Genomic DNA, 27,557 nt, shown 5'->3' on the forward strand with positions numbered 1-27,557 from the left:
TGAATCTGAAATAATAATAAAAGCCATAAAGTTCCCTAACATCCAAATTGAAATCAAAACGTCATCATGTATGAAAGATATATTTCTTTGCGATTTATGATGAAGACAGAGATGTCACCGTCAAGATAAATCGCAGACGTAGGGAGTGCAAAGCACCTAAAATCACTTTCTTAATTTAGAAACAGTTAGTATTAGTGTTTGAAAATATACACTCATTTTTCTCACAGTCAAAATAGGGAGCTCACAATATGTGTGAAAAAGTCTTGCCGTTATGAGGCCTTGGTTTCTCGAGCTAAACAGGCCTGAGGTATCCCCCTTAGATCATAACGTAATTGGTGCCAATTTAACTGGGTCCCTGCCTTGTCACAACGAAAAGATATAAGGTCCGAGTGTATGATGAGACAACATAGCATGCGATACATTGCCTGGTCCGAAGAATTTCTCTTGACCCTTCAAGAAATCGCAAAACGATACGCTTATGACGTCATTCCTTTATCAATTGGCACAACTTGTGATATTTTTATTGCCTCTGAAACTACGAGGTAAATACTTTTCATGATGAAAAAGTGAAAGAAAGATAGCTTTATTTTCGTGTGAACTTGCCCTTTACACTTTGGCCATATCATCAGTGGAAAATTCTGGATGTTTTAAATTCTATAAAATCACCATCGGAGCATGGTTGACAAGGGTTGAATGGGGTAGTCTATTAGTTAAAGCGTTGGCTTTTTTTAAAGTGTTCCACGCCGTTACATTGCTGGAATACTGCTAAAAGCGGGGTAAACTAAATTTTCTGATAATTTACACTATCGACCATTAGCTTGGCAAGTCCACGCCCAACATCTTCATCTCAAGTGTGGCATCAGTACAATACGCTGAATCCCCATGTCTGTCGAAAGTTCCTAATTGAAAGATGGTCGGTAACAATGTGTAACCTAGATTGTAAGTCATCGTACCCAGTTGTCCTGACTGCGTTAAATCACTTCGTTTCTATGAAGTTGAGTTAATTTTATAGGCCACCGTTATAGAGCTGTATCACTCTCAAACCGCTTTCTGTCGTTTTCGCAATGAAGCTCTGACGTATTTCTTTTGAGAGGAAAAACAATAATAATCAATAAATTCCTGAGCCTTATGACTTGAATCAACTTCACGTGAATAAGGCATGTACCCATACGCAAGCACGTGGTACCCAAGTATTTCAAAGAAGGTGAACATTAGGTTAAAACACCTTTCTCTGTGTCCCTCTGTGCTTTTGCTACCAGGGGATTCTGACGCTGACAGACAGCGATCTATAGGGTCTCTACTTTCAAGTCTTCTGAACGTAAATTAGTACTTAATGCAATTTGAAAGACCGTTTCTGTCAGACAGCTAACGGAGTGGTAAAGCTGATTTAAAGCAGGCTTTCAAAATTATATTAACCATCGTAATGATATATCAAACGGTGAGATAATTACCCCCTGTTTAGGGATCGATCGGGTAGGAATTGATAGCGTCATTACTGGAAGACATACAACATTCTAATGATTTTTTCTAAGATTTTCAGTCTCCATCGATATTAAACCGCTCTTCAAACTAAGATTTTCTCCTTGATGTAGCTTATTCGAAACATATACTGAGCAGGAACAAACGCAACGTATCTGTCTGTCAGATACTACATTTTGACTTCCGGTCTGAATTCATTAAAAAGAGACACACGTCAGCAATGCTTCTGTATGTATTCATGGGCGATGAGGGGGAATGTAGTGTATACACTCCCGTGAAGATGACGGTGCTATGTCTATCGTATGTCCATGCTGACGTATACAGGGGTGACCACACTGTATTAAAAAGGTTGTGTTGTGGAACGAAGCCCGGGAAACAAAATTTATTTTATCACGTCTAATGATAACCATAGCGTCCATCTTTACATAATGCATTCACACATAGATAGACAGTATCCATCCAAATAGAGGAATGATTTAGATTAAATGACTAAAAGTGAGTGCAAATTACTAACAATGCTTAAATGCATCCATGAATCTTCTAACTTCTATTTTTTCCCACTGTTTAATGAGACCGAAGTGTATTGAGAGCATGACCAATCGCATCATATAATCAGATAACCAGTTCTCGTGTACCTAAATGGTTTTGAGCTCGATATGTTTCTGATAAGTTAAAAGTGTTCACCTGACAAAATTAGATTAATATACTGGTTTGTGTGTTGTTTAACGCCACACTCAGCAATATTACCGCTACATGGCGGCGGTCTGAACCAGACAATCCAGTGATTGACATCATGCGCATCGATCTACGCAATTATGATACGATGACATGCATCAAACATGTCAGCGAGCCTGATAACCCGATGCCGGTAGTCGCCTCTTCCGACAAGCATAGTCACCTTTTACAGCAAGCATGGGTTGCTCAAGGCCTATTTTACCCCGGATCTTCACGGGTTAATATACTTGTAAAGAGAATGCCCTAAACATCAATTGCTAAAGTGATAAACATATTAGATATCATGCGACATCTGGTAGGCCTTTAACATTGACATTATGACCAGAAAATGGTATTATGCATTTCTTATTGTCGTCGGAACATTTGTAAACTGAGGAGCAAAAGAAAGTATCTCTCAGTTGATTTCATCATATGTTTTATGTCCAGTTGAAAACATCTAAGATCTAATATCACTCTTTGTTTTATTTTTCAATATATATATTCCCTACAGTGTTTTATTGTACTATAAACAACTCCCTCTTGTCATTCATTTCTTGACTAATGGACTCACAAATAAATCTGTATCCATACAGATATAGGAATAACCAGATCTTGGTTTAAAGAAAATAAACACTATCTAATATACAAATCTCTAAAAAAATCCTAAATGCATACATGAATAATTTAACTCTTATTTTGGTTGTTTTACAAAACCGGAATGTAATGAGAAACTGTGCAGAAAACAAAGACTCTTTGCATTAGATAACTAGTTCTTGTGTACCTCAATGGGTTTTCGTTCGATATGCTTCTGATAAGTCAAAAGTGTTCACTTGACAAAATAAGATTAATGTACTTGCAAAGAGGATGCTCTAAAAATTATCAACAAACATGGTGATCAACGGAAAGCTTTTAACAATGACACTATCACCCGAAAATTGTATGAAGCGTAATTTTAGTTTTCAGTATATGGTATAACATTATGAACATTATGGTATAAAGCATAGAAAACGAACTCCGTGAGCTTCAAAGCCATTTCGTTATATCCTGTGTACAACAATTTCCATATAAGTTCAGTAAATTAAAGGTATATTCAGCAAATATCTAATTGCTGTTAAACACGTACTCTTAGCATGCTGCAACAATTATACAATGTCCGAATCTATAAATGTTAAGTGTGTTTTTAAAAGGGGATGCCCATGCCTGCATCACTCCCTCCCCTCTGAATATACCTGTGTCGAATATCCTTAATCACTGGAGCAACAACATTTAATTCATACGTCCCAGAGGAATTATGACAGTCTTCGTTATAACAGATGTGTTGGTATATAAGACTTCGTTACATCCAAAGTTTACTGTCAAAACTAACGTTTCTACCATCTTCACACATTTATGCATTATAAATAGAGTTGCAGCAATAATAGAAGGTGCTTCAGATTTGACTAAGCATTTGTTCTTGGAATAATGCCCTTTCGCATTGATCTTGTTTTGTTTTTGTCGCTTTTATCTTTATACCAGCAATATCATGGCGGAGCATCAGAAATGGGCTTCATATATTGTCCCCATGTGAGAAATCGAACCCGGGTCTCTGGCTTGACTAGCGAACACTAAAAATTGACTTGTCTACTGAGACACCCCATCACGGAGTTCCAAATATGACTTCAAGCACTAAGTTTAATTGATGCATCGACATCATGTCACGTACTCCACGGGAACAATGCCTGTAATTGCTCAAATCACTATAACATTTGTACGAATAAAAAAATTGTCTTTTCTAGTTATTTTCGTTGACTTTTTTAGAGTGTTTTAGAACATTGTATTAGCTCTAGTAGTTCCGTCCGCCTGGACCAAAAAAGGAGATCCTCACTGCATGTGGCATACCAGACCACAGCTGTTCATAAGGCATTCACTTGGCTGTCGTGTAACATTAGTGTTGTGGATGACGCAGACAAGCTGGATTTTCTCAACAAATACAGCTTTATCTATAAGTGACTTGACATTCAATACATAGCTCTATATAAGATAAAATCCGGCAATAAAATCCACAGGAGATAGCAATTTGTCTTAATGATAATGAGAAACCTTCATGAAGACTGATGCAGACACCACTGACATTTCACAAAAACTCAAATACGGATGTCAGATAATTACAGACCATGATATTATCGAACTGACAATTCTCACAACAGATACCTGGTAATATAACATTATTATCTATATAGTTATTTTCCATCACAAATATTCCAGAATAACGCGAACCACTATTCTCTACAGAAGCCATGTTGGCTCATCGACAAAGACAGTTCATCTAACACCCCCCCACCCCCCCACCCCCCAACACTCGCCAGACAAGCTTTTGCATAATTCTACATCCATTCATGGAACACAATTATGTCAGATGGATCCCACTTACCCGAGAGTGTGATCTACACGTCCGCTGTGGCCTGCATGCATGACAAATGCCCTAAATATCAAACCCATAAACGCTTCTTTCAGTCGTGTGCCTCAGTGGAGCGGCGAGCAAGACGGCAAATTAACACTAGTCTGTAACCGGCTATAAATTTCATCCAAGCTGTTACGTGTTTATGCGTGGGGCATGTATCACGGCAAACGGTGGGGTTTTAATGGACGACCGTGGGTACAGTGATAGCATGTTTCAGCCGTTTGGTCCACAGTTCCCTCTTTGAAAAATCAAAGTATATTGATTAAGGCATAGACTGAATCTGTAGGCTTTCTCATCAGCCGATTGCTGGAGCAGCCGCAACATATACCGAAACATCAGGCTCTGCGCATTTAGTGAGATCAATACTTGCTGTACCTATGGGGTGACGCTACTCTTGCTTGTGTTGGCGGATGGAGAGAGACTGGTGGTTCACACACGTCGGGCTACTTGGTAGGGGTGATGAATTGATGGGGTTAAACTGTGAAGTGTTAAATTAAATGCACGTGAAGTGTTTATATGTTCAGATACACTGATGTACATAATTATGTTTAAATGCATAGACAATTGCTGGTGGCATGATTGGATTATATGTATGCAGATGTTCTGGACGTCGTGGTAATGTGCACATTTGTTGATGCCATGATGCTGATGCAGCTGTACGTAATGGTGCCAAGATTGTAAAACATAGATGTGTAGATGGAATGGTGTGAATACCTGTAATAGATATACAAGTGAAAACTTGAGGGTACAAATACACGTGTAGATGTAATGATGTGACTTGTTCCATGATCTGAATAGAAATATAGGTGTAGGTGTCATGCTGTGAATACATATACAGTTGCATGTGTGATGGTGGCAATAGAAACACGAGTAGATGCCCTGATGTGAACACAAATACACGCCTAGGTGTCTTGGTGTAAATACATATACAGTTGCATGTGTGATGGTGGCAATAGAAACACGTGTAGATGCCCTGATGTGAACACAAATACACGCCTAGGTGTCTTGGTGTAAATACATATACAGTTGCATGTGTGATGGTGGCAATAGGAACACGTGTAGATGCCATGATGTGAACACAAATACACGCCTAGGTGTCATGCTGTTAATACATATACAGTTGCATGTGTGATGTTGGCAATAGAAACACGTGTAGATGCCCTGATGTGAACACAAATACACGCCTAGGTGTCTTGGTGTAAATACATATACAGTTGCATGTGTGATGGTGGCAATAGAAACACGAGTAGATGCCCTGATGTGAACACAAATACACGCCTAGGTGTCTTGGTGTAAATACATATACAGTTGCATGTGTGATGGTGGCAATAGAAACACGTGTAGATGCCATGATGTGAACACAAATACACGCCTAGGTGTCTTGGTGTAAATACATATACAGTTGCATGTGTGATGGTGGCAATAGAAACACGTGTAGATGCCATGATGTGAACACAAATACACGCCTAGGTGTCTTGGTGTAAATACATATACAGTTGCATGTGTGATGGTGGCAATAGAAACACGTGTAGATGCCATGATGTGAACACAAATACACGCCTAGGTGTCTTGGTGTAAATACATATACAGTTGCATGTGTGATGGTGGCAATAGAAACACGTGTAGATGCCATGATGTGAACACAAATACACGCCTAGGTGTCATGCTGTGAATACATATACAGTTGCATGTGTGATGTTGGCAATAGAAACACGTGTAGATGCCCTGATGTGAACACAAATACACGCCTAGGTGTCTTGGTGTAAATACATATACAGTTGCATGTGTGATGGTGGCAATAGAAACACGTGTAGATGCCATGATGTGAACACAAATACACGCCTAGGTGTCTTGGTGTAAATACATATACAGTTGCATGTGTGATGGTGGCAATAGAAACACGTGTAGATGCCATGATGTGAACACAAATACACGCCTAGGTGTCTTGGTGTAAATAATATTACAAGCTTATGTGCACTTGTGTGAATACAATAAGGGTGAATAAACCTTCAGAAAACACAAACGTCAAGTTAAATTGAGGATCGATGGAGGTAGCCTCGTGGTTGAAGCGTTGGCTCGTTACGTTGAACAAACAGGTTCGATTGCCACAAAGTTACACTGTGTTGGACCTTGATATGGCTTCACACAGCTCACTCGCCCAAGCAGTAGTATTATATGAGTGAGGTGAGTGAAGCCATATCAAGGTCCAACACAGTATATATACTGAATCGCAAAAGTGACGTCACTCCAAGTACCAGACCACCAACACTACAGACGACCGACCACGTAGTCAGGATCGTCAATATGTGCGACAGCATCTTCAAGATCGCTTTGTTACTGCTGCGGAAACTGCTCGACAGACCATGGTGACACAACACCGACACATTAGTGCGGACACCGTGCGTCGACGATGGACGAGCAGACACCTTCACTGTCACAGGCCACATTCTGACACGTCATTGCCGGGACCGTCTTCAGTGGGCAACACAGCACCAGCATTGGCACCACCAGCAGTGGAGTAGAGTCATCTTCTCAGACGAGAGCCGTTACTGTATCTCAACAGCAGAGGGCAGAAAGAGAGTCTGGCGATGCCGTGGGAAGCGTTATTCGGATGCGTGTGTTGTTGAGAGAGACTCGTGGGGTGGTCTGAGCATCATGGTGTGAGAAAGAATTGGTCTTGCATAGAGGGTCGGCCCTGTGGTCTTCCAGAACATCAGTCCAGGGAGAGACAATGGTGTCACAACAGCTCGGTACATTGATCAAGTCTTGAGACCAGACGCCATACCTCATTTGGCACGTCGGCGCAACCACGGGTTTCGGCATGATAAAGCCCGTGCCCACACTGCCAGAGCAAGGAGAGACTTCCTCCAGCAGAATGGCATCAGATCGTGGCCTGCCCTCAGTCCCGATGTAAATCCCATTGAGCACCTGCGGGACGAGATTCAAAGACGGCTGAATAACGTCTGACCAAGGCCGACAACTGCAACTGAACTGCGTCAGGCGTCCCTCAGAGTGTGGGCTCAAGCGCATATGGCCTTCAACAACCGCCTCACCCTTTCCATGTACCGACGTTGCACGGCAGTCATCAATGCCAACGGGGGACACACGAGATACTGACTTGTGATGCCATTTTCTCGGAGACTACTGTTGTGTTTCACTTTAAGAACATTTGACACTTTAATTTCAACCTTGATGATCAGTTTTGCCAAGTATGTTTACAGTGTTTGGACAAAGGTTTCACATATATCTGTCCATGGTGACGTTTCTTTTGCGGTTCTGTATATATATATATATATATATATATATATATATATATATATATATATATATATATATATATATATATATATCCGTACATACGTAGGAACTTGCGTGCGTGTGTGTGTGTGTGCGCTTAAGTACGGTTCCAGCAAAAACGGTAAGAGCCCGCAGTATCGACTAGAAAATATAATTCATGATATTTCTTGGAAACGTTTGCCTAAAACCACAAATATGTCTCCATTAAATCAGAACAAAACCCGCATGGTCCTGAATATTAAATTATGCTCGTACAGGAACGCTCATGACACAACACATTCTCAGACAAAAATAACTTTCCTCAATGCCACACAATAATATTTATTTCAGGATTCAGTTTTCCAGTAAGTGTAGCTCTCATCATACTGCCATGAATCTGTGGATCACATTATCACAGGGTATTTCTCTATTGCTGACAATAACAACCTTCAGCGCAAAATATCGTGAACAGGCTGCTACTAATCGGGATCACAACTATAAAATAATTTTGGGTACTGTCGAAGTGTATGCCAAAAACATGGGCCAATAGCGAAGAGGAAATCGTTGAATGTATTTTAGATTGTATTAAGTTAGTGTGTGGTGTTGTTATTGGTAGAATGCATATATAAAAAGAGAGGAAACAGAATTGGAGTAAACTGATCATGTCCCAACCAGCTGCCATCCTATGTCTGGCTGCCCTAAAGGAAATGTTTCCCATTGACATTGTCTCAACTAACATAACCACATTTGTAAGCATCACAACATGAATTATTTGATCAAACAACGACACATGAAATAATGCCACATATAAGGTCAGTATGATAACGGAGGAAGAAATCTGCCATGCATAAGTACAAACACACATACCTGTAGCATCCACAATCATACATATATACCTGTAGCCATCCACAAAAACACACACCTGTAGCCATCCACAACAACACACCTGTAGCCTTCCACAACCATACTCACCTGTAGCCATCCACAACCACACACACCTGTAGCCATCCACAAAAACACACACCTGTGGCCATCAACAACCACACACACCTGTAGCCATCCACAACTATACATACATGTAGCCATCCGGAACTACAAATACATACCTGTAGCCATCCAAAACCACACATACCTGTAGCCTTCCACAACCATACATACCTGTAGCCTTCCACAACCACACATACACGTAGCCATCCACAACTATAAATACCTGTAGCCATCCACAACTACCAATACATGCCTGTAGCCATCCACAACTACCAATGCATGCCTGTAGCCATCCACAACTACACACACCTGTAGTCTTCCACAACCACACATACACGTAGCCATCCACAACTATAAATACCTGTAGCCATCCACAACTACCAATACATGTCTGTAGCCATCCACAACTACACACACCTGTAGTCATCCACAACCACACATACCTGAAGCCTTCCACAACTGTACATACCTGTAGCCATCTACAACTACAAATACATACATGTAGCCATCCACAACCATACATACCTGTAGACTTCCACAACTATACATACCTATAGCCATCCACAATTACAAATCCATACCTGTAGCCATCCACAACTATACATACCTGTAGCCTTGCTCAACTATACATACACTACTGCCTAAAAGTTCATTCCCCTTACACGCATAGGCAACGCGTTGAACACGGGTATGCACCCTGTTCGTCACTCGTGTGCAACGCGTGACACACTCTTTAGAGAGGGAACAACTTTTGACCAAAGGAGGACCCATGTTAAGCTGAACTTGGTGGTGGTAACAAGGAGAGACATTTTTGATATCCTGACCAAAAATGCTAATACACATGCTATTTGTACTTGCTGATGTCTCATTTTTAGATGTGTGATTTTGTAGGAAAATATGAGTACTGGTTTGGCTTCTTCATGATGTTTTGTGATGGTGTCAAGAGAATACACGTTCCTAGTAAATGTTTTTGCCATTCAAATGTTGTTTTTTCTGATTTGACATTAAATAAATGATTTTTAAATGTTTAAATGATTATGTTTATGAGGCTTGGCGGGGCATTATTTTTATTGGACCCTAATTACTATATGATGGTTGGGTCTCTTTGTTTCAGCCCCATAGCCGTGACGCTGGAAAAGAGCAGCATTTAATTAATGAGAGTAGGTTAATATCATGGAGGATACACTTGAGGGAGGGGGTTCTACTAATTACCGTACCACAGGAAGAGACCTGTAGACGTGACCGCGGGGTTGTGTATAATATGGCCGTTGCATAATGGCCGGAGAGATAAACATTGAACTAAAGCACATTTGTTTTCAGGGGCTTGTTGAATAGTTTCCCAGCGCTACTGTCAAAATATCTTCTACTTGATCCTTGATACATCATTTTGGTATTAACAATATATTATTGTCAACGTACATTATTAGTTTACTAGTCGTTTGTTTTTGAGTATTTGTCAATTGTGTTAAGCTAACAAGCAAAAATTGTAATATATGGTGACATGTAAATATAAAACGTCTCCCGTAAAACGTAGTAAGTACAACAGTAAATATGAATATAAAAATCGCATAAAAATACAATTATAACAATTCTAAAACCTGTGTTCCAAATTCAGAGCCAGGCGGAAAACGGATTTAATAAAGGGAAGAAGCTTGCCCTTACACATATGTGGATACATCGACTGAATATGACTATATATGTAAATGTTAACATACTGTACCTATCTACACGAACTATAAAAAATTGGCATAAGGTCACGGAGACGAAGGCTATAGATATCATACCTTATTCGATTTTTTAGATGATAAAGTACATTATTTGATAAATTCTGTTATTGATATCTAAAAATCGATTTGCGGCGTCAATAAACATTTCATGGTATATAAAATCATATTTGTGTTATAAATTCATTCTTTGGTACCCATAAATAAATTACTGATATAAAATATGGAATAAATAGTAAAAAGGCGCCCTATATATTCTTTGTGGATTGTATTGAGTAAAGCGATTGCATCACGGTTATAGTGTTACCTGCTAGTGTTTACAAAATGGCAACTTATTATTAACCAATGAAATTATACTGACCCGACCTGCGTTTATTCATCTCTCTGTTTCTATTATCTATAAAGAGTTGATACATACTGAAATACTTTTTTGTTAACCAGCTCAGCATACATACTATACTCCACGGCAATGAAGATTCATCTCCCTCAGACAATGAACACATATTAAAATCAGTTCACAATTACATCATTGAAACAAACCGCTTTACGTAAGTTATGTGTCAACATAAGAATATAAAATGCATTTGGTATCTTGCTTTCCATTTTAGTTCATTTTGTGTTACTCATTAATGTCTGCTCTATAGACTTCATTACAATCTACATGTATGATGTACAATATTAGGAGAAGCATTAATATAGGCCTTTTTGGCCTGTTTGCTAATCCTTTTTCCGTTTTGTAACGTTATGTAATGTAAAATCTGAACATTAATGGAAATAGAATACTGTTTAAATCATACTGACTTCCTACCTATTCAGTATGATCACGTATGATTACATGGCTATGTGTGTGTGTGTGTGTGTGTGTGTGTGTGTGTGTGTGTGTGGACGAAATACAAGACTGTTAAGTCAACGTAAAAGCTATCACTGATGATTATAATACATGAATGTTATTGTAACAAGCGCAGCGTGTGGAGATAGATTTAAATACGTTGGACACAATAACATGTTTCAGTACCTTTTGAAACGGTAAAATTAGATACATTTAAACGTTAGTAGCATACCCTAAACAACTCTCTATCTAAAAAACTTGACTCAATACAATACCAAGCCCTTAAACTAATTACACGCACCCAACATGGCACCTCCTACACCTCACTTCAGGCCCTTACAGGGGAAATGCCACTAAATCTACGCAGGGAACATCTAAGCCTTAATTTCTGGGCCGCGTCCCAAACAAACCCTCTCATCCAAAACTTAATTAACCAAAACATTAGCCCAAGAAACCAAGCTCTAGCTCGCAAACACCCCTTACTCACCCCAATATCCCAAAGAATAACTAACTACCTCAATGAACACCAAACTCAAAATCTTAAACAAAACTGCAAAAAATCAGATATCTTCACCCCTAAACTCAAAATACCCAAAATAAACACAACGCTAGCTAACCAAATCAATAAACAAACCGCTCCAAAGATAGCTAAAACCACCACACTTGCATACATACACGAAAATTGGCCAAATTGGTGTCACATATACACTGACGGATCTTCAGATCCGATATCCAACCACACAGGCTTCGGAGTCCATACCACACAACCAGTTATATCCACGCAATCTTACCGACTCCCTAACAACCAATCTATATTCACGGCCGAACTTATTGGCATGGCCTCAGCCCTGCATAACCAACAATATAAAAACAACAATAAAATCCTAATTCTCACCGACTCCCTTAGTGGACTACAAGCCCTCCAAAACAAAAATACAAAAAAACGACCTAAATTAATAAACCAAACACTTAAAATCTCCAACGACCTAACAAAAGCAGGCAAACAAATAAGCTTCTTGTGGATCCCCGCCCACGTAGGAATTTACGGCAACGAAAGCGCCGATAAAGCAGCTAAATTATCTCTCAAAATACCAGAAATAAGCCTAAACCTACCCATCTCAAAATCAGATATTAAAAGTGTAAACAAACAAAAAATAACCAAAAAATAACCAAAAAATGGCATAATCAATATCAAAACTCAAATAGCCAAATCAAAAAAGTGCTCAGAAAACCACTAGCCAAACCTAAAATCCTACACCCCTCTAAAAGAATTGACAGATTAATTACAAAACTCCAAACAGGGCACACGAACCTAAATAACCACCTGAAAAAACTTAAAAGACACACCACAGGCAACTGCCCCCACTGCAAACAACCCGAAACCACAGAACACGCACTCATCCACTGAACCACACACACAGAACCACACTACAAACCACCCTCAATCTAAATAAGGTTCCTACTCTAGATGAAATACTAAACCCTCAAAATAAACTAGAAAACTTCAAGGCCCTAAGCGTATTCCTAATCAAAACAGACCTAATTAACCGCATCTAAAAACTAATTAATCTACCAATCCAAAATCCAATAAACGTACAAACACCCACCTCACCCGGCTCCCTTAGTTCCCTCCTCCACCCACCTCAGCATTTATTCCAAATTTAAAAATTCCAAAAATTCAATATAAGCACCCCCTAAAAGCACCCTCTTGGGTTGCACACACCACTTTCACCCTTTTCGGAATACACTATAAGGTCCAGACAGGCCCGTGTGCGAAATACGCTACAGTCGGAAAGCGCACGTTAAATCTCCAATATCAGTCAGTCGGTTAGAATCCGTGTTTACTTCCAAATGGTGACATTTCAGTGAACGTGGCAAGTGGTGGTGAATTTTGAAAATCATATTATTATAACCTGTCAAATTGTACATAAATTTGTGTTTAAATCATAGATATCCAAAGGGACTGTTCCATACACACGTTCATATCTTAATTAATAAACACTACTTATTGTATGGATTATATAAAGATTGTAAAGTATATGTTTGACATTTTGCGTGCATGAAAGATGGGATTAAGGGAGAAAGGAAATATTTTCCTAAAAGTTTCCAATAACTAATGAAGTAAATTGGAAATGGCTGAACCTGTAGAAAGCCTCAAATCCGTGACAGATCTCACTGGATGACATTCAACAGGCCTATTAATTATCTTGTGATCACGTTAGCGTTTTTCTTAACTGTTTAGAAAAAGATTAGAAATTTGTAGTGAACTACATTGGAAAATGAGAGAGGAAATTGATAGTCAATGTTTTTTATCATAAAAAACTCTCTGTTTAGTAAACAACAGTTGTTATTTAAGTACTTCTTTTAGGACTTACTACCTTCTCTTACTCTGTTATGATATATTATGTCAAACTGAAAGCAAAAAAACATTAACATGCAACAAAGAATTTTTATTGGACTTGTTAATTTGCTTATTGTTGATATGCATGTGTTCAGATTAATGAAAACATATACTATATCAACTATAATATGCTTCCGTGTGTGAAATGCGTGTAATACTTGCATATTGGCTCCCCAGTTCTCACAATACTTTATATGAAAGCGACATTTTGTGTTTAATTAACCTAATCTCTCATGTCAGAAACTGATTTCAAACCGCATGTCTTGGTGTTACACAGCCAGTGCCCCAACTCTCGTGTATATACTTTAATGTTTCGCCCTCGCGATCTAACGTTCTAAAATTTCAGGCCATAGACATCATCTTATACACAACATGTGCGTTCTGGACAAATTACCTTTCGGTTCCATACTGTCTTAAAATTGACTTTATCAGCCTTCGAATGTTACGTCTAGTACACACAAACAGGACCGTTTAGCCTATATAGGGAATGTAGCAGTCAGTGGATCTTCCAGTTAGCCGACTTACTGTTGGTAATATCCATTTTCTTTCAGCAAATAAGGGGATAGTTAGTAACACAAAAATACGATATACAACGATTGTTTTTCACAACCATCACAAAATCACTCGACACTGACACCGCATCAAACCCCTCGGTAGACTGGACACAGTTATGTGCGCACAGATTATATAATCCCTACCGACAGGGTGGGGCGGTGGTTCGGTCTGTTGTCTAATAAATGCTGGGCGGTGCCTTCGATCTCGCCTCCAACCATGCATGTAGTAGAAGTAAAAGATGATCAGGATGGTCTGGAAACAAACAAGATTCTTTCTTGTTGCATATGAAGGCACCAATTCATCTGTCATTGGGGTTTAGTTGTGTACTGTAGCCCAGTGTATCCACAATTAACTAGAATGTTTCATATCTACAAGCCAGGTATCTGCCCACACCAAATATGTTTTGGTTAATTGCGTCAGTGTGGTTTATCAACACTTGTATAACGCTTGCGTCAGTGTGGTTTATCAACACTTGTATAACGCTTGCGTCAGTGTGGTTTATCAACACTTGTATAACGCTTATTCACGTTTGGTGTGGCAGACTGAAATTGAACATTATGAGAGCGTCAGCAGAGATAATAGAGGTCATACAACACATTTGCTTTTCAGGCCACAGACAGTGGCATATGAAGATCATAATATATATGTTTAAGTTACTTCCTTGATAGGCATGTAGAAGTCGCAGTACTAAGAAAGGATAAGATTTATGGATGAACAACTTCTTTAAAACAATTAAGAGCGACGTTTCAGTGTTGGTAAACTTGCTTGATAACGGTGTTAGAACCTACGTACACCGAAACGTCGCTGTTAATTGTTATAAAGAACATGGTATCTGTACAAGAACGCATTGACGGTCCATTGTATCTGTACTGGAAAACAGTGACGGTCCATACTATCTGTACAAGAACGCATTGACGGTCCATAATATCTGGACAAGAACGCATTGACGGTACATAATATCTGGATAAGAACACATTGACGGTCCATAGTATCTGTACTGGAAAACATTGACGGTCTATATTATATGTACCAGAAAACATTGACAGTCCATACTACCCGTACAAGAACACATTGACGGTCAGAAGTATCTGTACAAGAACACATTGACGGTCAATAGTATCTGTACTGGAAAACATTGACGGTCCATTTTATCTGTACAAGAACACATTGACGGTCAATAGTATCTGTACTGGAAAACATTGACGGTCCATTTTATCTATGCAAGAACATATTGAAGGTCGATAGTATCTGTACAAGAACACATTGACGGTCTATAGTCCCGTACTGGAAAACATTGATGGTCCATATTATCTGTACGAGAAAAACATTGACGGTCCATGGTATCTGGACTGGAAAATATTGACGGTCTATATTATCTGTACTGGAAAACATTGACGGTCCATAGTATCTGTACAAGAACACATTGACGGTTCATCGTATCCGTCGAAGAAAACATTGACGTTCCATAGTATCTGTACAAGAACACATTGACGGTTCATAGTCCATAGTATCTGTCGTAGAAAACATTGACGGTCCATAGTATTTGTACTGGAAAATATTGACGGTTAATATTATCTGTACAAGAACACATTGACGGTCTATAGTATCTGTACTGGAAAACATTGACGGTCTATATTATCTGTACTGGAAAACATTGACGGTCCATATTATCTGTACTGGAAAACATTGACGGTCTATACTATCTGTACTGGAAAACATTGACGGTCTATACTATCTGTACTGGAAAACATTGACGGTCTATACTATCTGTACTGGAAAACATTGACCGTCTATATTATCTGTACTGGAAAACATTGACAGTCTATACTATCTGTACTGGAAAACACTGACGGTCCATAGTATCTGTACTGGAAAACATTGACGGTCTATACTATCTGTACTGGTAAAAAATTTCTATACCTGTCAAAAATACCATAATATCAGAAACACTATGTACTTCTACACACAAGGGTATGATTTAAAAACGGTATTACATGGCAATAGTTCAGTAAGCAGTTCTACAAACATGACTATTCTTAAATCAGTTCACGATTTCATTGTCAAAAGCAAAAGATTTCAAGTAGCTTAATTTTATGCATGTAGTAATGGAAAACTGCTATACATGTATCTTATTTCACAGACACCACTTGTATTGGCTTTATATATTTCATTTGTGTATTTAGTATGTTTATGTTTAGCACTATTTTACATATAATCTGATATATAACAAGCTGTTGTAAAGTTATTACCTGGAGAGGTATTTACATAAGCAAGTTTTGCTTGTTTACCGATCCAGATTTCTTTTGAAATAAAAATATGTTTAAACCATTTCGCCTACACCTCATTTCGCATACACCTCATTTCGCCTACAATAATTCAAATGCTTACTTACTTACTTATATTGGAGATTTAACGTGCGCTTTCCGACTGCAAGCGTATGTCGCACAAGGGCCCGGCCAGGCCATTTAATGTGTTTCCAAAAAGGGGAAAAGTCAGTTTGTGCAACCCAGGAGGGGGGCTTTAGGGATTGCTTATATAGTAATTTGAAAGTTTGAGATTTGGAAAGAATGCCAAGAGTGGGTGGGAAGCGAACTAAGGGAGTTGTGTGTGTTGGGTGGTTGTTAGATAAGGTAGTTTTGGTTTTATTATTCTATTTGCGGTTTAAATGCGACTAATTAGTCCTGTTTTAATCAGGTATATGCCTAAGGCTTTGATTTTTTTCTAATTTATTTTGTGGATTTAGGATTGATTCTAGTGTAAGTCCGGTTTTAAGATTTAGGGTGGTCTGTAGTGTTGTTCGGTGTGTTTGGTAGTGTGTGCAGTGAATGAGTACGTGTTCTGGTGTTTCTTGGTGTTTGCAATGTGGGCAGTTTCCTGATGTGTGTAGATTAGCTATTTTACGGTGATTATTTAGTTTGGTGTGGCCTGTTTGTAGTTTAGTAATTATTCTGTCGATTTTTTTGGATGGGTGTAGTATTTTTGGATTATTTAGGTTTTTTTGGAGTACTTTCCTGATTTGGCTATTTGAGTTTTGGTATATATTTTGCCATTTTTTGTTGATTTTTTGTTTAGTGACACTTTTGATTTCTGATTTTGAGCTGGGTAAGTTTAAGCTTATTTCTGGGAGTTTAAGGGATTCAAATACTTACTTACTTACTTACTTTGGAGATTTAACGTGCGCTTTCCGACTGATGCGTATTTCGCACACGGGCCCGGCAGCCAAACTATCCCTCAAAATCCCAGAAATAAGCTTAAACTTACCCATCTCAAAATCAGAAATTAAAAGCGTAAACAAGCAAAAAATCACCAAAAAATGGCATAACCTATTTCTAAACTCAAATAGCCAAATCAAAAAAGTGCTCAGCAAACCACTAACCAAACCAAAAATTCTCCATCCATCAAAACAAATCGACAGAGTAATCACTAAACTCCAAACAGGACACACCAACATAAATAACCACCTAATTTTTTTTTTAAAACACACTTCAGGTAACTGCCCACACTGCAAACAACTAGAAACCCCAGAACACGCACTCATCCACTGCACACATTACCTAACACATCGAACCGCATTACAAACCACCCTCAATCTAAACAAGGCTCTCACTCTAGAAGCAATACTAAACCCACAAAATAAACTAGAAAACTTCAAGGCCTTAGGCGTATTCTTAATAAAAACGGAACTAATAAACAAACATCCACCATACCCAGCTCCCTTAGTTCTCCTCCCCAACCCCATCGGCATCTATTCCAAATCTCAAAATTCCCAAATTCTATATAAGCAACCCCTAAAGCCCCCTCTTGGGTTGCACAGACCACTTTCGCCCCTTTCGGAAACACATTAAAAGGCCTGGCCGGGCCCGTGTGCGAAATACGCATCAGTCGGAAGCGCACGTTAAATCCCCAAAGTAAGTAAATAAGCTTACTAGTCAGCATCAAAATGGCAAATCTTCAGAGAGCGGAGTTTGTAACATCACAAAGACGTGGCCAGCAAGTACTTTATGCAGGCTATAGATACAGACTGAATGTCAACCGTCAAGTTGCTGTTCACTGGAAGTGTGTCCACACAGGTTGCAATGGTAGATGCAGCACTATTGCAGAACACGTCGTGTCTACAACTCCTCACAGCCACCCCCTGTAGAGAATGAAGAACACATCAGACTGATTGGTTGACTCAAGCAGCGTGTCCAGACCGACATTTCTCCTGTACAGCAGATATACAACGCAGAACTGGATCAACTTGATGAAGAAGTAGCTGCGACTGTCCCTTCTTTTGTAAGTGTTCAAGCTTCCCTGTACAGAAACAGGGCCAAGACTATTCCACAAGTTCCAGAAACCAGAGCAGCAGTCAACTTGGAAGGAACGTGGACACGGACAGAAGATGGAAGAGACTTTCTGTGCATCAATGACGGGGAAGACGACAGACTACTGGTGTTTGCTACCACTGAGATGTTAGAAATCATGAGTGACTCTGACAGTTTGTTTATGGATGGTACTTTTTTTTGTTTGTCCTAGCTTGTGGCTCCAAGTGTATATTATTCATTGTCTTGTAAATGGTAAAATGTATCCTGTTGCTTTTTTGTTGCTTCCTAACAAGACCAAACAGACATATGTTAGACTATTTAGGTTGTTGAAGGACACAGTAGGAACCAGAACTGGTACTGAACTTTCTCCAGAGGTGTTTCAGACTGATTACGAGTCAGCAGTCATAAGTGCCATTGCAGAGGTTTTTCCTGATAGTTATGTGAGGGGTTGTCTGTTTCACTATTCACAAGCTTTGTGGCGTCAGGTATTTGAGAGAGGTCTTGTACGAGAATACACGAACAATCCAGCAATTCAGTCCCATGTTCGACGTGCCGCAGCTCTGCCACTTCTCCCACTTGACCAGGTACAGAATGCATGGGTTGAGGTGATGGAGCAAGGACCTGATGATCAACAGATTGGTGATTTTAACGACTATGTCACCAGCACATGGGTAGATGACGACGCTAGATCCCCTGCCATATTTGGAACCAGCACGACAACACCGGTCCCCGATCCAACAACCATCTGGAAGGGTTCCACTGTGGACTGAAAGAGAGAATGCCCCGATCTCACCCTAACATCTATCAGTTCTTGAAGGAGATCAAGAAGATTGAAAAGGCAGACAGACGCTCCAGGAAACAAACTGATCTTGGAGGATCGTGCAGACCCCGAGCTCGTGTTGACAGACAAAGGGACGAAAGAATTGAAAGACTAAAGACACAGGGTCTTAGTGGAAGAAAAACTGTAATGCAATTTCTTGATGACGCTGGATATGTACTAAAGCTACAGTAATCATGAGTCATTATTATTATTACTGCATAATGTAAATATCAGCTATTAAACAATGTATGAAGCTTCAAGATTGTCTTATCTGTTTAACCATCTTTTGGGTCAGTTAATTATTTTAGAGGTAACACAGCACTTGACTTATGTGCAGTCAGCTGTAAATTTGTTTTGATAAGGTGTAGGCAAATTGAGGTGTAGGCGAAATGAGGTGTAGGCGAAATGAGGACAGGCCAATTACACAGATACAATAACTCTGTATAGCACGTTTGGGAGGTACGTCACGTGTACTGATTGAGTCTGGCTTTCCCCGTCCCTTCAATGCTTGATTGTAACACAAAAGGCAAGCACCACTTTCTTTTTGTTGGATATTACAGATTTGTAAATGGTAATAAAAGCTAACAGAATTCGTTCTAGCACACGCAAACGCCTGGGAATAAGCGACAACTTTTAGGAAGATACGAATTGATTCTCGTCTCTGCCTCGTTCAGTCATAGGCGCATTATCATCAAATCTAAACTTAACGAACCACAGAATTAGACCTCGACTCACTGAAAGCAGTTAACACTGATGTAAGCTCACACTTTAAGACACTGTACAGGTGTAGCAGGGCGTGGTGTCACACCAAACAGTTGACATCTTCACCGCCTGCCGACGATGTCTTAACTTTATTGGTCTTTTTAACTTTTTCAGTTCGATAGATCGATAATTTATTCGTACAAAACTGTTAGGCAACAGGCCAGTAGTATGCATCATTTAGGAAGCGGTTTACAACATAAACTAATTTCTAACTGACATCGCATGATACATATATATTGACAAATTGCGTATAACATCAAATTTAACTGAAGATATTAGAGTGACAAATTTGTGGATACTTGGATTCACAAAAAGCTCTCTTTTGAAGTATATACTTCTTAGGTTATCACATGTGTGGAATATTAACAGGAAGTGATATTCATCTTCAATAAGATCTAGATTACACTGATTACAAAATCTTAATTGTCTACATATATATATCAATATCTCTAATGATCTTTTCGCGATTCCGAGCCTTGCGCATTACCATTGTCACCACCTGGTTGAGTGGCTTCCTTCCATCAACGTGAAAAGGATTACCCTTAACCAATTTCCTCTAATAATAAACTGTTACCTTCGGTATCCCTTGCAATACTCATTATGGTCATTGGGCAAATGTTAACATCATAAACCCTAACGATATTCTGTGTACATGGTCACACCCGGTGATTGTGAAGATCTCAAATTCTATCAAAGTCAGACAACATGGCTCTTCATATTCATTACCAATCTTCTCTTAGAATTAGTGATACATATTAGAATCCCACACAAAACTTTCTCTTATTAATTCTTACAAAATACAAAACAGAAAGTGAGGAGTGGGGAAATGGGACATATCCCTACGTGAAAAAATAAGACATTAGTAGTGGTGACATCTCTATCATAGTTGTACAATCTAAAGCATATATTTGGCGTACGAAACGCGTAATATTTGCAATCACCTGGAATGACTCCTGTTGGCAAAACCTTAAACGAATATGTCCGCAATTCACAAACAATGACTTCATTAATAGCGAACATTTACCAACCCGCGACAATCGTGTCATTTCGGTGTTCCCCTAGCAATAAACTCGCATCTAAATTCACTACTGTTCTACTGTCGGCTTGTCCCAATGGCTAGACTGGACTCTCGTGGAATGGGCCATGCCATAAAAGTCCAGCAGCCGAACACTAATTAAGACGGGCCGACCTTGTGTTTATGGTCTGGTGAACACAGATCAATGGCTCCTCAATAACTCAAGATTCACATCTCACTATTTTGTTTTATCTCACTATTCATTTGATACATTTGTCAAATTCAACTGAAACCTGATCCCGTGTTACATGCATGTCACACGCATGTGCAACGAGTGACCCACGCGTGCACAACGGGTTGCACACGCGCTGCACACCCATTGCACATGCGGGTTCAACGGGTGCTCAACCCTTGTGCAATCCGTTGAGCACCCGTATCACATGCGTGTTACACGCGTTCTCAACGCGTGTTAGGGCCTTGAACTTCTAGGCAGTGGTGTACCTATAGCTATCAACAACTACAAATACATAACTGTAGCCATCCACAAACATCAATACCTGTAGCCATCCACAACTACAAATACATACCTGTAGCCTTCCACAACTATACACACCTGTAGTCATCCACAACGATACATACCTGTAGCCATCCACAACTACAAATACACACCTGTAGCCATCAACAACAACACATACATACCTGAAGCCATCCACAGCTATGCATACCTGTAGCCATCCACAAAAATGCAGACCTGTAGCCATCCACAACTATGCATACCTGTAGCCATCCACAACCACACAAACATACCTGTAGCCACCCATAAGTACAAATACATACCTGTAGCCACCCACAACCATACACACCTGTAGCCATCCACAACTACAAATACATACCTGTAGCCATTCACAACCACACATACATACCTGTAGCCATTCACAACAACACATACATATATGTAGCCATCCACAACTACAAATACATACCTGTAGAGATCAACAACAATACATACCTATAGCCTTCCACAACTATACATACATTTAGCCATCCACAATTACAAATACATACCTGTAGAGATCAACAACAATACATACCTATAGCCTTCCACAACTATACATACATTTAGCCATCCACAACTACAAATACATACCTGTAGCCATTCTCAACCACACATACATACCTGTAGCCATCACCAACTACAAATACATACCTGTAGCCATCCACAATCATACATACCTGTAGCCTTCCACAACTATACATACATGTAGCCATCCACAACAAAAAATACATACATGTAGCCATCCGCAACTACAAATACATACCTGTAGCCATCCACAACTATACATACCTGTAGCAATCTACAACCATACATACCTGTAGCCTTCCACAACTATACATACCTGTAGCCATCCACAAGTTCAAATACATACCTGTAGCCATCAACAGCCATGCATACCTGTAGCAATCCACAAGTACAAATAGCCATCCACAAACCATACATACATGTAGCCAACCACTACCATACATACCTGTAGCCATCCACAACCGCACATACAAGTAGCCATCCACAAGTATACATACCTGTAGCCATCCACAGCCACACATACATACCTATAGCCATCCACAACCACACAAACTTACCTGTAGCCATCCACAACTACAAATACATATATGTAGCCATTCACAACCATACATACCTGTAACCATCCACAACCATACATACCTGTAGCCATCCAAAACCAACTACAACTACAAATACATACCTGTAGCCATCCACAAGTACAATTACATACCTGTAGCCATCAACAACAATATATACCTGTAGTCATCTACAACTACAAATACTTACCTGTAGTCATCCACAACCATACATACCTGTAGCCATCCGCAACCATACATACTTGTAGTCATACACAACCATACATACCTGTAGCCATCCACAAGTACAAATACATACCTGTAGCCATCCACTACCACACATACATACCTGTAGTCATCCACAAGTACAAATACATACCTGTAGCCACCCACAATGATACATACCTGTAGCTATCCACTACCACACATACATACAAGTAGCAATCCACAACGCTACATACCTGTAGCCATCCACTACCACACATACAAACAAGTAGCCATACACAACCATACATACCTGTAGTCATCCACAACTACAAATACATACATGTAGCCATTCACAACGATACATACCTGTAGCAATCCACAACAAAACATACCTGTAGCCATCACAACCACACATGCACCTGTAGCCATCAACAACCATACATACATACCTGTAGCCATCAACAACCATACAAACATACCTTTAGCCATCCACAACCACACATATATACCTGTAGTCATCAACATACATACAAACATACATACATACATACATGTAGCCATCGACAACCATACATACATACATACATGTAGCCATCCACAACTATGCATACTTGTTGCCATCCACAACTATACATACCTGTAGCCATCCACAACCATACAAATACCTATAGCCATCAACATCCATACATACTTATCTGTAGCCATCCACAACCATACATACATACCTGTAGCCATCCACAACTATGCATACCTGTAGCCATCCACAACCACACAAACACTTGTAGCCATCAACATCCATACATACATACCTGTAGCCATTGACAACCATACATACCTGTAGCCATCCACAATCACACAAACACCTGTAGCCATCAACATCCATACATACTTACCTGTAGCCATCCACAACCATACATACATACCTGTAGCCATCCACAACTATGCATACCTGTAGCCATCCACAACCACACAAACACCTGTAGCCATCAACATCCATACATACATACCTGTAGCCATTGACAACCATACATACCTGTAGCCATCCACAACCACACAAACACTTGTAGCCATCAACATCCATACATGCATACCTGTAGCCATCTACAACCATACATACATACCTGTAGCCATCCACAACTTTACATCCATACCTGTAGCCATCCACGACTATGCATACCTGTAGCCATCCACAACCACACAAACACCTGTAGCCATCAACATCCATACATACATACCTGTAGCCATCAACATCCATACATACATACATGTAGCCATCGACAACCATACATACATACCTGTAGCCATCGACAACCATCCATACATACCTGTAGCCATCCACAACCACATAAACACCTGTAGCCATCAACATCCATACATACATACATACCTGTAGCCATCGACAACCATACAACCATACATACAACCATACAACCATACATACATACATACATAACTATGCATACCTGTAGCCATCAACAACCATACATACATACCTTTAGCCACCCACAACCACCCATACATACCTGTAGCCTTCCACAACTATACACAACTGTAGTCATCCACAACGATACATACATGTAGCCATCCACAACTACAAATACATACATGTAGCCATCCACAACTACAAATACATACATGTAGCCATCCAAAACTATAAATACAAACCTGTAGCCATCAACATACATACATACATACCTGTAGTCATCCACAACTATGCATACAAGTATCCATCCACAACCATACATACCAATAGCCATCCACAGCCATACACACACACCTGTAGCCATGAACAACCATACATACATACATACCTGTAGCCATGCACAACCATACACACGCACCTGTAGCCATGAACCATACATACATACACACATGTAGCCATCCACAACCACACAAACACCTGTATCCATCAACATCCATACATACATACATACCTGTAGCCATCGACAATCATACATGCATATATGTAGCCATCCACAACTATGCATACCTGTTGCCATCCACAACGATACATACATACCTGTAGCCATCCACAACTGTACACCCATACCTGTAGCCATCCACGACTATGCATACCTGTAGCCATCCACAACCACACAAACACCTGTAGCCATCAACATCCATACATACATACCTGTAGCCATCGACAACCATACATACACACATACATGTAGCCATCCACAACTATGTATAGCTGTTGCCATCCACAACCATACATACCTGTAGCCACCCTCAACCACACAAACACCTGTAGCCATCAACATCCATACATGCATACCTGTAGCCATCTACAACCATACATACATACCTGTAGCCATCCACAACTGTACATCCATACCTGTAGTCATCCACGACCATGCACACATACATACTTGTATGAAGTATTATTCAGATTTAGATTAAATAATCTTTTAGTCTGTGCCAAAAGTCTGATCGTACTTAAACATATAATGTGAATTCTCAAAACAACATGCCTGTGATGACAATGTGTAACAAGGCGAGACTTAACTGTATGCATCATATATCAGATATCATACAAAGCAAACAAACAAACATCCTCAGCCAGGATATCTGATTTGGTTGATGCATGTCATCGTATCCCAATTGTCTAGATCGATGCTCATGACGTCAATCACTGGATTGTCTGGTCCAGACTCGATTATTTACAAACCGCCGTCATGTAGCTGGGATACTGATGAATGCGGCAACAACAAGCAAACCAATCAAAGCAGTACCACCCAGGAACGCATTTGACGACCTGAAGATCTGTACCACACGAACAACGGTCCCATGTCCGAGGCTCCATGCACTCTGCCACCACAGTTCAGGGAGTCAGAGAATCAATGAGCGCTTCCATCATTTGATCATTTGGAGCATAGAGACGCTCACTGGACGCTAACGACACGTGCTTGAATCGTTTGTATTGTGGTTTGGAATCATGTTCAAAACGTGGCCCACGCAGCCCTCAAGGATGAGAACACACAGTGACAGTGATTGAGAGTCTCGAGTGTAATGGATGTCTTGTACCTAGACATTATAAACGCGGCAAAATTAAAGGGCAAAGATGCCTCCGGATTTTTTTCAATTAGGTTCGGGTCTCGTTTACTCCAATGACCCCCGTGGGTATTCCCGGGGCAGCTTCGCATATGTTCTCTCAATAGTATTGGTGGGTAGGCTAGACTTTAATGGGGGTGGTGGCAATGTGTGGGTGATGACGTACTTGGAGGCGTGGATTGTTGTTGGCCTGCTTCGTCCATTCACTGGCGAGGGCGTTAGTGTGTGAACACTGTTTTACGCCACAGTCAGCGATATTACAAGTATATCGGCGGTTTGTGAATAATTGAGTCTGGACTAAACAGATTAGGTGAACAAATATCTGAAGCGATCTAGGCCTACTATGCACCCTTTATGTGTCTGCTTGAAACTGAATAAAACACATCAGGAAAAAATGTGTCTCATTGGACCGGACCAAATTTATTTTGCCTTGAAGTTGGGAGTGTATAATTCATCATCAGGCTCTGTGACTTGGTGGGTTTCATCTCCCGATTACCTAGGTGGTGTCCATGCTATCAGCTATTGGTTTGTCTGACTCGATTATTTACAAACCGCCGTGGAAAAGCTGGAATATTGCTTACTTTTGCTGACTGTGGCGTTTAACAACATTCACTCACTCGCATTTTTACACAATTTTGGTTAAAAATGGGTCATCAGCATCCTATGCTCGAAATTGGCGGCCAAATGGATCTGTGGTCAAGTTCGGTAACCTGGTTTATTCAGTTGCACGCCCTGTACAATACATTAAGGGTTTTAAAACATTTTGGTTGGAAACAAACGACGACGCATTTTCCCTACTACTACTATTAGTCTTTACACTGGCCTATAGATTTATCTGTGGGTGTATATTCTGTGCAGTATGTGCAGAATAATACGACGCTCGGTAGTAGTTTGTGTTCATGGGAAGAAATCCACCATTGAATGTTTGCCGCTTAGCATCGCCAAGTAAACGACAAATCCCTAGGTATTCAAATATTACACCAACCGACAAAGAGACCCTTTTTATTTGAGAAAGACGCATGTTTGTTTGTGTGAGGTCGACAGGGTTAAGAAACCGTTACAAAAACGAAAATAACAGCTGGGTTGAAACGTGGGGGCTTATATAGACTGCGCCTTGTCCTTGCCAAGACATTTTCCACAAAACATTAAGTTTGCGCTATATTTTCAAGAGTCATCGATCGCCTCCAAAACAATGAATCATTTTTAATCAGAAGAAACCGCCCAGAAAAAAACGAGGGTTTATTAATTCCTTTGGACGATCTCCATCAAAATAGTCCGGAAGAACTGGATGGGAAACAGAAAATGAAATATTACCAAATGATTTTTTCCCCCCACTATATTTCAATTATATCACG

At 39.9% G+C, this 27,557-nt stretch overlaps 1 protein-coding gene across 2 annotated transcripts in view; it reads right to left on the reverse strand.

Moving 5' to 3' along the window:
- Positions 1–27,557, reverse strand: part of LOC139450602 (beta-1,4-mannosyltransferase egh-like) — a 29,949-nt gene that overhangs the window by 1,442 nt on the left and 950 nt on the right. Inside the window, exon 1 of one of the 2 annotated variants that reach the window (XM_071232369.1) lies at positions 4,604–4,692. The exons of the other annotated variant lie outside the window; for it this stretch is intronic. The gene's annotated coding sequence lies outside the window, so the exon portion shown is untranslated. Of the gene's footprint in view, positions 1–4,603; positions 4,693–27,557 lie in introns of those variants that run through there. 2 annotated transcript variants of the gene reach the window in all.

The sequence above is a fragment of the Haliotis cracherodii genome, unplaced genomic scaffold (genome assembly GCF_022045235.1).
Source record: "Haliotis cracherodii isolate W230 unplaced genomic scaffold, xgHalCrac1.p SCAF_8, whole genome shotgun sequence".
Lineage (NCBI taxonomy): Eukaryota > Metazoa > Mollusca > Gastropoda > Lepetellida > Haliotidae > Haliotis > Haliotis cracherodii.